The sequence below is a fragment of the Bombina bombina genome, chromosome 1, assembly GCF_027579735.1.
Source record: "Bombina bombina isolate aBomBom1 chromosome 1, aBomBom1.pri, whole genome shotgun sequence".
NCBI lineage: Eukaryota > Metazoa > Chordata > Amphibia > Anura > Bombinatoridae > Bombina > Bombina bombina.
In genome coordinates this window covers 816,555,391-816,572,320 of record NC_069499.1, presented here as the reverse complement: position 1 = coordinate 816,572,320, position 16,930 = coordinate 816,555,391, and positions in this window count along the sequence as shown.

Genomic DNA, 16,930 nt, shown 5'->3' with positions numbered 1-16,930 from the left:
TTCAGCAGTGAATGGAACTGCTGAATGTGCATCTCTAGTTTATATGTGTATATATGTCTATAAAATACATATACACACATAAATATTTAAATACATATGTACACATATATAAACATATATATATATATATATATATATATATATATATATATATATATATACACACATATGTACACATATTTAGACGTGTATGTATGTATCTTTATGTTATAGCCCTTTGCATTCCTTTTTTTCTAACACCTCATATCTTTGAGCCCTTATAGTAACACTAATAAAATTATTTTTAAACTGTAGTGTACAATGTAATTTGTATGTGTTTTGTGCTACTTTTTAGTCGAGCCTAACAGTTAACCAGAGCTCTGTAGTTGCGCTAACACGATACACGTTAAATTACATGCATTACTTCCGACTTGAGCAAATAACCATGATGGAGCCCTTAATTGTAAGTGGAGATCTTTTCCCTATTGTTGGTATTTTTATAGTTTGTGGGAAAATGTTTTTTTTTTTAATTCAGACAACAAGTTGTCTTCTAAGACCTTTTGGGCACTTTGTATTTTGTAAAATATTGAGGTTTCATACTGTGTCTAAACAATTTGTATTAATAAAGTAAGAATAGCCATTTATTTTATTTACTTTTATGTACCTAAATCAATTTAATAATTAACCATTATTTCTGTGTGTAGGGGCTATGTAAGCACAGTATATGAATTTTTTGCTCACCCTTAAAAGAAAAAAATGCAACATATTTGTTAATTTTTCCTGCTTTTCCTGTAATTTAGCTCTAAAGTTGTCTTTCGTTATTTCAATTAGGATGGAATGGATAATGCTCATATAAAAATACATTAATATCAAAAGCACAAATTCCAGTTCATCTGAATGGCCTCCTCATACTTATAAATCAGTTTATTGTAGGATTAGCAGCTCTATCCCATTTCAATACATTTATTTCAATAACCTATTTGCCTAAATGGTTTTTATATTCATTCAGCCCTCATTAACATCCCCTACACCTTTTGTGTTGTCAGTTTGATAATGGTACTTCAGTCTGTTAAATCATCAACAGTTGTTTCTCAAAGTTTTTTCTATTTAATCAACCTAAACCTGTTGAAAAGTAATTTTTCACACTTTCAAGCAGCTAAAAAGCACTTTATATGTAAAAATATGTTATATGATTAAGATGATTTTGAATGCATGATCCTTGCAAAACAAAATTAATTCTAACACATCCTGTAGATCAAACTATATAAAACACAATTTATACATTAATAGTTATGTGAATGCTGCATGAGTTGAATAGGCTACTAATATTTATTAATAAAATGTATTTTTTTAAATGATAGACATCGGTTATTTTTTTTTTTTTAGGAATTATTATTGTTATACTTTAGTTATAAAGCGGAAACAAAGTCTGCAGCACTGTCCATGATTACAAATGAGAAAAGTAAAACAATGAGACAAAATTTGCAAGAAAAGACATAATTTATCAAACAACTACAGGAGGAATTGAGGGCTCTTTTTCTGAGGAACTTACAGATGTTAGAGATGGATGAAGGCAGTTTTTAGGTAAGTGGAATTCATGTGTTACTAAGTTGGGTGGTAGACTTCCTTGAACAAAAATGTATTTAGGGAGTGTTTAAAGGAGGACAGATTAGGGGAAAGTCTGAAAGTGTGAGGAAGTACGTTCCAGTAGGTTGGTGTCATCTGAGAGAAGTCCTAGTGTTGGAAGAGGTAATGATATAAGATGCAAGGAGCAGATCATTGTTGGACCTCAGGGGGTGGGCAGGGGTATATTTGTCAATTAGTGAGGACAGGTAGTGGGGAGCGGCATTGGTAAGAGCTATGATGCAAGAATTTTGAATTTAATTCTGTTGTGAATGGGAAGCCAGTGAAGGGACTCACAGAGAGGTGCAGCAGATACAGAGCAGCGGCAAATGCTGATTAGCCTGGCAGCGGCATTTAGGATGGATTGAAAGGGGGAGAGGTGGAAAAGAGGACAGACAGTTAGTAGGTTACTGCAGTTAGTAAATGGATTAGTTTCTTAGTGGTGTCAGTGCTCAGAAATGGATGAGTTTTGGAGATATTTCATAGGTGGTTGTGCAGGATGAAGAGAGTAATTGGTTGTGGGGGATGAAGGACAGACTGGAGTCAAGTGTAACTCAAAGGTAGCAGACTTGGGGTAAGAGGGAGATATTGATGCCACAGATAATGATAAAGAAGTCAGAAACTGGAGTAGGGCTAGAGAGGGGACTAGAAGGAGCTCAGTCTTGGACATGTTAATCTTTAGTTGGTGAGAGTCCATCCAAGAAGAAATGCAATTGCTGACATGAAAAAAGGAAGAATGAGAGAGAGCAGAGGTGGAGAGGTACATTTGAGTGTCATCAGCATAATGTGATGTTTGAAGCTGTAGTTGTTAAGTTTACCCAGTGAAGAAGTATAAATAGTGAAGAGTAGAGGACCCAGGACAGAGCCTTGAGGTACTCCAACTGACATAGGCATTGAAGAGGAGGAGTCACTGGCAGTTGTTAAATAAGTTTGGAAAATTGGAGAGGATCCACATTGTGCAGATTTTTACAGGTTGGGATTAGATGGAGATGTAGGTTTAGCTTGTACATTAAGATTATAGGTGAGATGGTGGTGGTCTGATAAGGGAAATGGGTGACAGGTGAAGTCAGATATAGAGCAGATGTAGGAGAATACAAGGTCAATAGAGTGTCTGTTGCAGTTAGTAGGGAATAGGGTGGATTGTGAGAGATCAAAAGAGGATACGAATAGGGATGTTGCCAAATCAGGCAATTTCATAAAGAATTATGCTTTGTTTGATCAGTCTGCAATTATTTGTAAAAAGCAATCCCGCACTTCCCGGTTCCACAAAGACAAAGAAGTAAGGTAAAAAAGAAAAATTATTGGGAAAACAAAAAAAAAAAGAAGTTTTAGGCAGTAAAAACAGTAAGAGATATAGTGAAAGTTAAGGTCAGGATGAGTTTGTCATCCCATAATTGCTTTGGGCTTTCTCTCTGCCTGCTGTAGCAAGGCCTGGGTGAATGATAGGAGGGAGATGGGTATACCAATATACCAATGAGAGTGACAATGCCTGAAAGAGTCTAAATGATACAGGTAGAGCCTCTGCAAAGACAAAGGAGGACAGAGAAATGAGTGGTAGACCTCTAAAATGACAGTGCATTTTGGTCAGCTGGTAGCAGAAGCTGAGCTGGATAGACCAAGGAATGAGAGGGGACAGGCAGGTGAGAGGGGAAGAATTGATGAACTAAGGTGGGAGAAGTAGGTGATCATGTAAATTCACCCACTGTATAGGTGGACAGGGGATAACCCCATAAGCAGAATAACTAAACTTTTTTTTTATTTAGTACAAAAATTATAATACATTTTAAAATTACAAAATGTCCTATTAATCTGTGATACCATCCAAATACTTCCATTAATAATCTGTCATAAACTTCATGTTATCTGCCTTTAAAAGTACTAATTATTAATGCTTCAGATTGCTATTAACACACCCACCTCTTTCAAAATGCGTTTCTACAGCTCTTATCCTTTTCTTTAATTAAATAATTGATATCAATCTGATTTTAAGAGCTACTACTATATATTGCAACTACTGATAATAATAGTAATACTATTATTATTACTTTTTTTTTTATTAATATTTTTTTTGTAGTGCAGCGTCTCCACCATAGTTTTGTTCTCTGCCATCAATGTATTTGTTTTTGTTTACAGCTGATATAATAAATAGATCACAGGTTATGATGCTTGTATAACTTACAGCAGTATTTTAATATTTCTATATTCTGTGATAGAATAATGTAAACAAAAGCAGATCATTGTTGGACCTCAGGGGGTGGGCAGGGGTATATTTGTCAATTAGTGAGGACAGGTAGTGGGGAGCGGCATTGGTAAGAGCTATGATGCGAGAATTTTGAATTTAATTCTGTTGTGAATGGGAAGCCAGTGAAGGGACTCACAGAGAGGTGCAGCAGATACAGAGCAGCGGCAAATGCTGATTAGCCTGGCAGCGGCATTTAGGATGGATTGAAAGGGGGAGAGGTGGAAAAGAGGACAGACAGTTAGTAGGTTACTGCAGTTAGTAAATGGATTAGTTTCTTAGTGGTGTCAGTGCTCAGAAATGGATGAGTTTTGGAGATATTTCATAGGTGGTTGTGCAGGATGAAGAGAGTAATTGGTTGTGGGGGATGAAGGACAGACTGGAGTCAAGTGTAACTCAAAGGTAGCAGATTTGGGGTAAGAGGGAGATATTGATGCCACAGATAATGATAAAGAAGTCAGAAACTGGAGTAGGGCTAGAGAGGGGACTAGAAGGAGCTCAGTCTTGGACATGTTAATCTTTAGTTGGTGAGAGTCCATCCAAGAAGAAATGCAATTGCTGACATGAAAAAAGGAAGAATGAGAGAGAGCAGAGGTGGAGAGGTACATTTGAGTGTCATCAGCATAATGTGATGTTTGAAGCTGTAGTTGTTAAGTTTACCCAGTGAAGAAGTATAAATAGTGAAGAGTAGAGGACCCAGGACAGAGCCTTGAGGTACTCCAACTGACATAGGCATTGAAGAGGAGGAGTCACTAGCAGTTGTTAAATAAGTTTGGAAAATTGGAGAGGATCCACATTGTGCAGATTTTTACAGGTTGGGATTAGATGGAGATGTAGGTTTAGCTTGTACATTAAGATTATAGGTGAGATGGTGGTGGTCTGATAAGGGAAATGGGTGACAGGTGAAGTCAGATATAGAGCAGATGTAGGAGAATACAAGGTCAATAGAGTGTCTGTTGCAGTTAGTAGGGAATAGGGTGGATTGTGAGAGATCAAAAGAGGATACGAATAGGGATGTTGCCAAATCAGGCAATTTCATAAAGAATTATGCTTTGTTTGATCAGTCTGCAATTATTTGTAACAAGCAATCCCGCACTTCCCGGTTCCACAAAGACAAAGAAGTAAGGTAAAAAAGAAAAATTATTGGGAAAACAAAAAAAAAAAAGAAGTTTTAGGCAGTAAAAACAGTAAGAGATATAGTGAAAGTTAAGGTCAGGATGAGTTTGTCATCCCATAATTGCTTTGGGCTTTCTCTCTGCCTGCTGTAGCAAGGCCTGGGTGAATGATAGGAGGGAGATGGGTATACCAATATACCAATGAGAGTGACAATGCCTGAAAGAGTCTAAATGATACAGGTAGAGCCTCTGCAAAGACAAAGGAGGACAGAGAAATGAGTGGTAGACCTCTAAAATGACAGTGCATTTTGGTCAGCTGGTAGCAGAAGCTGAGCTGGATAGACCAAGGAATGAGAGGGGACAGGCAGGTGAGAGGGGAAGAATTGATGAACTAAGGTGGGAGAAGTAGGTGATCATGTAAATTCACCCACTGTATAGGTGGACAGGGGATAACCCCATAAGCAGAATAACTAAACTTTTTTTTTATTTAGTACAAAAATTATAATACATTTTAAAATTACAAAATGTCCTATTAATCTGTGATACCATCCAAATACTTCCATTAATAATCTGTCATAAACTTCATGTTATCTGCCTTTAAAAGTACTAATTATTAATGCTTCAGATTGCTATTAACACACCCACCTCTTTCAAAATGCGTTTCTACAGCTCTTATCCTTTTCTTTAATTAAATAATTGATATCAATCTGATTTTAAGAGCTACTACTATATATTGCAACTACTGATAATAATAGTAATACTATTATTATTACTTTTTTTTTTTATTAATATTTTTTTTGTAGTGCAGCGTCTCCACCATAGTTTTGTTCTCTGCCATCAATGTATTTGTTTTTGTTTACAGCTGATATAATAAATAGATCACAGGTTATGATGCTTGTATAACTTACAGCAGTATTTTAATATTTCTATATTCTGTGATAGAATAATGTCATAATAATTTTATGAAACTTCTAATCATTAACCTTGATTTTTCTTTGTAATATTCTAATTTTTTTTTTTCTTATTTTTTACTGGAATTTTATTGGAAGTTATATTTTTTTTCTCTTATTTTCCTTTTTTTTTGCATGTACTGTACATTAGAAATGTTTACTTTAAAATAATTACTATTTGAAGGGGCATAAAGCTGCACTATTACTTTGCCCCAGCAGTCATCACTGGTATGACAATACATTGATGATTTTTGAGTTGAACAAGCCCGGTGATTTGCCAAATACATATGACGGCGCTGATTGTCGGTACTTCAGACCTTAAAGGGACAGGAAATTCAAAATTAAACTTTCATGATTCGGATAGAACATGCAATTGTAAACAACTTTCCAATTTACTTCTATTATACAATTTGCTTCGTTCTCTTGGTATCTTTTATTGAAAAGTAAAACTAGGTAGGCTCATAGGAGCTCTGGAGTGTGTACGTCTCTTTAGTAGTTTATGGCAGGGATGTTTTGCAACATTGTATAACAAAGGTACAAATAATGTTGCAAAACATCCCTGCCATAGAATACTAAAGAGATGTACACACTCCTGAGCCTACCTAGTTTTACACTTCAATAAAATATACTAAGGGGACAAAGCCAATCTGATAACAGAACTAAATTGGAAAGTTGTATAAAACTGCATGCTCTATCTGAATCATGATAGTTTAATTTTGCCGTTACAGTCCCTTTAAGTGTATTGCTGGACTTTATGATCAAAAACTTGCGGCATAGAAAAAACTTCCGCAAAACCTTCAGGGGGCTTTTATTAAGCATTCTATTGCAGGACACTGCATAGCAACATAAACAGCTCTTTTTGAAGGACCTCACTGTACTGTTGAGAGTTCTTAGATAAACATGCTGGAGCATAGAGCTTTAAATTATTGGCCCTATGTGATGGTTAACCACATAGTTATATGCAAGCAAATGTGCAATAGGCAAATGCCATAATGCTTTCAAGCATTTTCTTATTTCAGCTGACTGCATTTTTCTGAAAAATACTTTTGAGTCAGCTTCCCATAATGTTATATAAAGTATAAGAAACAAATGTTATATTTGTTTAATTTTAAGAAATCTAATTTGACAGAATGTTGAGTATCTGACTTTCTACCTGTTAGTCAACATTGATCTTGTGAATTGAGAATAAAATGTCTCTGGATAATAGTATGTACCAAATGTAGAACCTTCATTACCAATTATTATATACATTGCTCTTTCTAAAAAATACTTCTGAGAATAATTGAACTAAGGGACCCAATTAAGCTGGGGTGATGTGTCATTCTAAAAAAGATGATCTGCTCTGTATTGACTCTATAGTTGTCATAAGCTATAGAAATTCCAACTTGTAACAAGCCAGGGGGGAAATCATTGATACATTTATCTGATAATGCACATGTTTCTTCAACATTGAATTACTCCTCAAGCAATAATTATATGGTCTAAAGTAATAAAGGAAACGATCGGTCAAAAATTTGAAGAATACAATGTTTTTTTAATGTACATGAGGATGCACTCAGTGTCTGTAATGCTAATTTAATGATGTTGTAGACTTTTCACTTACAGAAATATTGAACTAAAAAAAAAGCTTTAGAAATACCTGTTTTTATTCTATACTTAGGAAAGTAATAGAAAAAGTGGTACCAGGCTAGTCTTATTTGCACTGTAAAATAAAAGAAAATGTTCGATGGACGATGCAAAATAACTTTCAGGGTATTAAAGGGATAGCAAACACCTTGTAATTGCAGGGCATTTCTGTTGTGTTGCTATAGAATAACATTATTATTATTATTATTATTGGTTATTTGTAGAGCGCCAACAGATTCTGCAGCGCTATCAACCACTTCTTAATGTTTTTAAAACATATTGACATCCTTTTTTACTGCAATTGGTTTTCAATAGCCAAACTCCACCCACCATTTCCCATATTTGGGGAAGCCAATCTGTGTAATGCTCGTGGGATATTCCTCTATCAGACCGAACTCAGCCAGTAATCTTGTTATCCCGGCGTCGAGCCAGAAAGATAGGGAATATCCCAGAGCAGAGAAAGTTAGTAAGATGAGGAAGGCGGCACTCACCACAGGCAGGGCAGTCCCCAGTGGCAACGGCAGAGCGGTCCAAGGACAAACCACTAGAATGGCCAGGCAGGCAGGGTTTGGCAACAGCAAAACAGTCCAAGGGAACACCACTAGAATGTTCAGGCAGGCAGGATTTGGCAACAGTAAAGCAGTCCAATGGCAAACCTCTAGAATGGTCAGGCAGGCAGGGTTCGGCAACAAAGAGGAAGTCCAGAACAACAGGGGTTAATAAGCAGAGCAGTCAGACAGGGAGAGTTCAGCAGTGGTGTAACAATAAGGCAGAAAGAAAAGTACGATCTATCACACCCAGGAGCACACAAAGTAACACCTATACTTGGGCAGCGATAGATCGTACAAGGAACACTTACATAGACGTAGGATTCGCGCCACAAGTGTCTGACCGGCATCAGAGAGGGAGAGGAGCGTGCAGTGATGATGTCATCACCGCACGCCTCCAGACCTGACACAGCCCTAGGCAACGAGCAAGGAAGGAGATGCCGTGCCTCTAGCAATGGCTAGAGCGGCACGGCGTGACAATCTGGGGTTTAGTCGGCAGACAACAAAGCTAGCCTCAGCTATAATGTTAGTATAGAGTGCATTTACTTAGCAGCTGTTATCTCATAAAGCTAATTAGGGACAGATCTATAGCTGGGTTAGCCCTGAGAAATCAGCAGGGTGCAGTTTCATTTCCAAGAATTAGAAATTGATCAATGTTAAGAGCTAAACTACATGAAAGGAAGGGACAATAAATAATGAAAGTATATTGCAAAGTTGTTAATAACTCAACATGTTATATCAAAATCTTAAGGATTTTACTGTCCATTTAAACACTTTTAGGTTGTAATATAACATGTTTAATTATGTGTATAAAATGTTTAAAATATAATGTCAGAATAGAATTTAGTAACTGGCCTGGTGTTGGTATTCAGGAGTATACGATTAGATAGAAACTATGTGGATACAAAAGTTTATTCCCACAGTGCTACTTTCTTTCTGAATGTAACATATTTAAATTAAATGAAGAAAAGAAAATAAAGGAGACAGAAATGATAAGAAAAATAAAAATAGGGTAGGAGAGATTATAAGTGCACTATATTTTAAAATTAAATACTTTATTGTAAACCAATTTAAAAGATATAATATATAAGTAATTCCGGTTCACTAACGGATATAATTAAGTAAGGAGATACAAATGAGATTGCAAAATAGCTATTACTGCGGTTACATGTGGAATAGGAATCCCTTTTAAGGTAACTACCTGACCGCAGCACTAAATATATACATTCACACAGAACCTGCTGGTGCATTACAGAGACTCAATTCCGAGATTTGGTTATACAAAGAACAGGGGACAATAGTCTAATTACTGAATCCTACTGTAAAACCAACAGCAACTAACAACATATTACATGCATCAAGTGCTCATGATCCAATGAAGGTTAATAACCTTCCAGTAGGAGAATATTTAAGACTAAGGGGCATATTTATTAATCTCCATATGGAGCTTGAAGCCCCGTGTTTCTGGCGAGCCTTCAGGCGAATCTGCAGGGGGCGGTGTTGCACCAGTAGTTCTTGTGAACTGCGGGTGCAATGATAAATGCCAATAGCGTATGCCGTTGGCATTTATCGAAGTGTGGCGGACATGATCCGCAATATCGGATCATTTCCTCTCGCACATTAATAAATAGGTCCCTAAGAAGGAATTGTTCAATCATAGAATCTTTTAAGAAAAGTGCTGATTAATTAAGAGATAGATTAAGAGCCAGAGGTTATTCCATTGAATGTCTAGCTAGATGACTTGTTACACCCCAAAAATAAGAATAATTGATCAGAAAAAGACATACGATTCCTTTCAACATATAATTCTGCAAGCTCTGAGATTTATAAGATCTTTCAAAAAGACTGGCATGTTCTAATATCGAATGTGGATTTAAAATCACTATTACCAAGATTTCCAAGCTTCACGTATAGAAGAACTTCTAATTTAAAAGATGTACTAGTTTCCAGTCACTTTGATAGAAATGTCAAAAAGCAACCAATATATAAGGGTCCAATAAGAAAAAATGGGTTAAAAAGGGGGCGCCAAAGGCAATCTGGATTTTTGAGTTCTTATTATTCTGATAATATATTTTGTTCAATTGGGGACAAGTTTTCAATCTCGAATATCAGAAGTTATATTTTCACTATTAAAATTATTCTGACTTAAAAGAATTTTTAATAAACTTTAAGTTCTTATTATTAAATTATCTTGTTGTGGGATGGTGTGAACATTGTTCTGTCCATATATTCATATGTACATCTTTAAGTGCTATGTTAGTTATTGTGCTCCCTATAGTGTTATGTTTTATTATTGTATTCAATTTAATGTATATTCTCTGTTCTACCTCTGACCTTTTTGAGGTCACTTCCTGCCTCCATTTTTGTTTCACTTGTGTGTGTAAATTAGTTTCACTTTCAATGTGTAATGTTTGCTAGAACTTTCTGCTAATAGCTTTGTAGAGGCAAATTCTTTTTACCTGGCAATTACCACTTCTGGAACCTCAGAATTCTTGTTTTGCAACAATAAAGCTTGAAGGATTCATAAATCTCTGCTGTGGAATTTGTCTGAGTTAAGCTACTGCTGGATTCTGCTAACTGTAAGTAGATTGCATGTCTAAACTTTCCATCAGAAGGCAGTCATCTTGCAAACAGTAGATTAAAGCAGAATGGTAAAAAGAATACCTTCAGAGTTATTAATCTTCAATAGAAAGACTCATGTTTGTTAAACTGAACACAGCTTATTGTGTAACTAAAGGACTTTATATAAATGAAAAGCTGCATTGCTTGCTGCACACAGCTCAGTAAATGTTTCTGCATTTAACAAGGAAGATTCCATTAAGCATCTGCACTGTCTCACACAAGATAATCTGCAGCTGAGAAGTGTACACTGAACTTTTGTATAAACTGTTAGTTTCCTCAGAGAAATTTATGACTGCAGTTAAATAGCTCTAATCTAGTTACTTAAAATGTCTGAAAAAAAAATTGCAATACAAGCTACACTGTCACAGGAGAGAGAGCAGAACATTAGACCACAGCGTACAATAAAACCCACTGAGAAAGTCATACAAAGTTATAAAGCTGAGAAAGATGAATTAGTGGATGCATTGGATGAAATGTGGGAGAAGGTTAGAAAATGTGTGTCTTTAGCAAATGAAATTTCTGATGACAGAGAACAGTTAAACAAGATTGCTGACAGACTTAATGCTTGTTATGAAAATTATGAAAGGTTGTCGCGCAAATATTTTAATCTGCTATCAAAAACTAATGTTGAGGAAACTGTGCAAATTCAAACCGAGTTTAATTAATCTAATCTACAGCGCAAGAAACTAGTGCAAAGCACATTAGCAACAGTTGAAAGCAGGATTGCAGACTTGCTAGAATCCAGATCACTGCGTGATGCCTCAACATTTCGCTCTGCTAACTCTAGAAATACTTTCTCTTCATCTATAAGCTCCGCCATTATCAAAGCACGTGCAGAAGCAGAAGGTGCAATGGTGTGCGCCTCTTTTAGCAAAAAGGAAGCAACACTGAAAATGGAGGCAGCAAAACAGGAGAAGGAAAAAGAATTAGAAGCAGCAAAATGGGAGAAGGAAAAAGAATTAGAAGCAGCGAAAAAAGAAACAGATTTAGAAATACTGCAAAATGAAAAAGAAGTAGCTGTCGCCATGGCAAGATTAAAGGTACTTGAGGCAGCCAATACAGAAGAGCTCCCAGAATATTCTATCAGTCTGGTGGGATCAGACTACCCAGAGAAGAGAACATGTGATTATGTTCTTAACCAGAGTGGAAAACACTACAACTCCTTTGAAGAGGACGAAGGAGGCAATGCTCATAAAGACAGAGGTTGGAATGATGTGCACCCTACCACAAATTATATACATCTCAATAGCGATCCAATTGCTCCAGCCAGAACGGATGCAATTCAGCGGATAAGCAGCTCAGGTGTCAATGCACAAATCACACAACCTCTTGTAAACAAACAAGTATGGGGTCCATCACAGTCACCTCCATTAAGATCAGTGAAAGAAAAGGCTTCAGCTGGATTAAATGTATCAGCGAACCCATACTATCCCTTAGCATTCAATCCCTATTACCCAAGTGATCTTCAGAGACCTCCAGTAACAAAGACTGAAAGGTTAGAGATGTCTGAGTTTGCAAGGTATATGATTCGACGTGAGCTTACTAATACAAGTCTTACAAAATTTGATGATCTGCCAGAGAACTACAGGTCTTGGAAGTCTACATTCAAGACTGCTGTTGAAGATTTAGGTATATCTGCTAGAGAAGAGCTTGATTTGCTGGTAAAGTGGCTAGGTGATGTATCTGTAGAACGTGTAAGAGGCTCAGAGCTGTCCATGTAGACAACCCAGTTGCAGGTTTAAAAATGGTTTGGGAACGTTTGGATCAGACTTATGGTAGTCCAGAAGTAATTGAAAATGTCCTTTTAAAGAAAATACAAAAGTTTTCAAAAGTCACAGTTAGGGACAATCGCAAGTTACAAGAGTTAAGTGATCTTCTGCTGGAACTAGAAGCAGCTAAAGCAGATCCCTGTCTATCAGGACTGAGTTATCTTGATACTGCACAAGGTGTGAATCCAATTGTGGTGAAGTTACCTCATGCTCTTCAAGATAAATGGGCAACACAAGGATCAAGATACAAGCAAGAGAATAATGTATCATTCCCTCCCTTTTCCTTTTTCCATAAGTTCATCCAAGACATAGCAAAAGACAAGAAATGACCCAAGTTTCTCTTTAACCGAATTAAATCAGTGGGCAGTAACTTCTCCAGAACATGAGAAAGAAACTTCAAGATTCAAGAACTCAAAGAAATCAGTGTTTGTCCAAAAGACAGATGTTGCACCTTCCAGTCAGGGAATGCAAAGTGAGAAATTAAAGAATTTAATTCAAGAATGTCCATTGCACAAGAAGCCTCACCCACTTAAGAAATGTCATAGCTTTAGAGAAAAACCTTTGCAAGAACGCATAGAGCTTCTTAAAAATTATGGACTATGCATCAGGTGCTGTGCTTCAACAGATCATCTTTCTAGAAACTGTAAAGCCAATATTAGATGTTCAGAATGCAATAGTGACAGACATGTATTTGCTCTCCACCCAGAGTCTTCAAGTTCCCTTCCACTTGAAAGTATTGCCCCTGCTGAAAAGCATGGCGGGGAGAAAGCAGAAGAGACAACAAACAAAACATCTGTTGCTTCAAAATGTACTGAAATATGCGGTGAAGGACTTAGTGGAAGGTCCTGCTCTAAAATATGTCTTGTCAAAGTGTATCCTAAGGGAGAGCCTGATAAATCAGTAAGAATGTATGCAATTCTGGATGATCAAAGTAATCGATCACTGGCTAGAACTGAATTCTTCAACATATTCAACGTAAATGGTAATCCTTCATCTTACACCCTTGGTACATGTGCAGGTCAGTTTGAAACAAAAGGAAGAAGAGCTAGTGGTTTCATAATAGCTTCTATTACAGATGGTATACAGTTGCCTTTACCTACACTTATTGAATTCAATCAAATACCAGATAACAGGGATGAGATTCCTACGCCAGAAATAGCACATTACCATCCTCATATGAAACACATAGCTAGTTGCATACCAGCTCTAGAGAAGAATGCCCAGATATTGCTTTTACTTGGTAGAGACATTCTAAGAATACACAAGGTACGCCAGCAATGTAATGGACCTCATAATTATCCATACGCTCAGAGACTTGACCTTGGCTGGGTAATAGTTGGAGATGCCTGTATAGGAAAAATCTACAGAACAGATATTACTAACTCCTTGAAAACTAATGTGTTAATTAATGGTCGTCCATCTTACTTTGAGCCATGCCCAAATCACTACCATGTAAAGGAGAGACCTGGAATCTATGAACATTCATACTATGCCAGTCAAGTTGATATGATTACTCTCTTACCAGATGATGACAACATTGGAAGTACAGTGTTCTGCACAACACAGCATGACAATAAACTAGCTCCTTCTATCTAAGATAAAGAATTTCTCAAGTTACTGGACAAAGAGTTTTACAAGGATGACTCAAACAGTTGGGTAGCCCCTCTGCCATTTCGCAATCTAAGACAAAGGTTACCTAACAACAGAGTTCAAGCACTCTCTAGACTTTCTTCCTTACAACGTACTCTAGACAAAGATCCAAAGATAAAGGAACACTTTGTATCATTCATGCAGAAGATATTTGAAAATAAGCATGCAGAGCCAGCTCCTCCACTAAAAGAAGGTGAAGAATGTTGGTATCTTCCTTCATTTGGCGTCTATCATCCATGCAAACCAGGTAAAATAAGGGTTGTGTTTGATTCAAGTGCACAGTATGAAGGCATGTCACTCAATAGTGTTCTTCTTACTGGACCTAACCTTACTAACAGTCTCTTAGGAGTATTGATCAGGTTCAGGAAAGAACCTGTAGCATTCATGGCTGACATACAACAGATATTCTATTGTTTAATTGCTCGAGAAGACAATAGGAATTATCTCAGGTTTTTGTGGAATCGCAACAATGATACTAGTGCTGAGATAATAGATTATAGCATGAGAGTGCATGTCTTCGGCAACAGTCCTTCACCTGCAGTGGCAATATATGGACTGAGAAGAACAGCTCAAGAAGGTGAAATGGAATATGGAATAGATGCCAGACAATATGTAGAAAGAGACTTCTATGTGGATGATGGAATCAAGTCTGTACCGACAGATGAAGAAGCCATTGATCTGCTTAAAAGAACACAAAGGATGCTATCTGTAGCAAACCTAAGGCTTCATAAAATAGTCTCAAACAGCAGCAAGGTGTTGAAAGCCTTTCCTCCAGCAGACCATGCAACTGACCTCAAAGACTTAGATCTAGGTACAGATACACCACCTGTACAACGAAGTCTTGGTCTACATTGGAACATATCAACTGATGAATTTGTTTTCAAAGTTTCTACTGATGAAAAGCCATACACTAGACGTGGTGTTTTATCAATTATTAACAGTCTTTATGACCCACTGGGGTTTGTAGCTCCAGTGACTATACAAGGAAAGTCTCTGCTTAGACAGCTTTCATCAGAGTCAAAGACCTGGGATACTTTACTACCTATAGAGAAACGTCAGATGTGGGAAAAGTGGAAGGATTCTTTGAAGGCTCTTGAAAAGCTCTGTATTCCACGTTGTTATGCTTCTACATCTCTATCAACAGCTACAGTAACAGAGATCTACATCTTCTCAGATGCATCTACAGAAGCTATTGCAGCTGTTGCCTACCTAAAAGTGACCGACATTGAAGGAAAACCACATGAAGGATTTATCAGTAACCGAGTAGAACGCATTAGGAGATCTACAAAACCAGAGCAATGGTATTACGTACCTACTAACCAAAATACTGCAGATCTTGCAACCGGGTCATTAACTTCAGCACAATTCATGAAATTGACATTGTTGACAGGACCCGCATTCTTGTTAAACTCTACAGATACAACATCAACCAGTACTACATTTGAGTTTGTGGGACCTGATAAAGAGAACCACCTTCAAACTACTACACTTCTTACCAGTGTACCTGGTCTTGAATTACAGAAGTTGTACTTCTTCTATTTCACATGGACTGTGATTATATTCATAGACACTGGTTGACAATTTGTAAGGATTACAATAGAGAGATGATTACAGGGGACAGTGCCAGCCCTGCTTCTCTTCAAGAATTATCATGTTAAAACAACATGAACTTATGTTTGCAATTGCATTTTGTATATTTTTCTCTCTTTCTTTGCCTTGCAGATCTCATGGATAAAGAAGGCTTCAATCAACATTTTTATGTTTATTGTTTATTGGTTGATTTATATAGTGGTATCTACAGATACCAGACGGGGAGTGTTCTGTCCATATATTCATATGTACATCTTTAAGTGCTATGTTAGTTCTTGTGCTCCCTCTAGTATTATGTTTTATTATTGTATTCAATTTAATGTATATTCTCTGTTCTACCTCTGACCTTTTTGAGGTCACTTCCTGCCTCCATTTTTGTTTCACTTGTGTGTGTAAATTAGTTTCACTTTCAATGTGTAAAGGTTGCTAGAACTTTCTGCTAATAGCTTTGTAGAGGCAAATTCTTTTTACCTGGCAATTACCACTTCTGTAACCTCAGAATTCTTGTTTTGCAACAATAAAGCTTGAAGGATTCATAAATCTCTGCTGTGGAATTTGTCTGAGTTAAGCTACTGCTGGATTCTGCTAAGTGTAAGTAGATTGCATGTCTAAACATTCCATCAGAAGGCAGTCATCTTGCAAACAGTAGATGAAAACAGAATAAACATAGTGTAAATATATCTCTAATGGCAATTGTATAATCTGTGAATGATAATAATAGAATATAATAATTCTGCCTTTAATGTGTTCCCTTTTGGAAAATAATTATATATGTTTTTTAAAAGGAATATTTGGATACATTTTAAACCCTATTTGTGTCAGATTCAAGAAGGTACTAAAATATTTGTTAGTGCTGAAAAAATTGTGTTAAAATAATAATCGCTAGTGCTGAAAAATTAGTGTTAAAAGACTAAATAATAATGATCGTGAGAAGTTTCCTATTGAGTCCTTACTAAGTGCTATCACAATTTTATGTGTAAGTTTGATTAGAATAATTGATTTTTTTTATATAAATAATATGATGAAGTTTGAAGGTAATGAATAAATGTGAAAAAGAATTGACAAAATGTGATCAAAGTTCTATAATAAATACAAATTGAATACACTAATTTAATAATATTATCAGTTCATCCTACTGTCACGAATCAAGCCCCCAGACTAAAAAGAAAAGGTCTGGGAGGCATTCTGCTAGAAATGGTTGTGTGGGGATTTGATCATG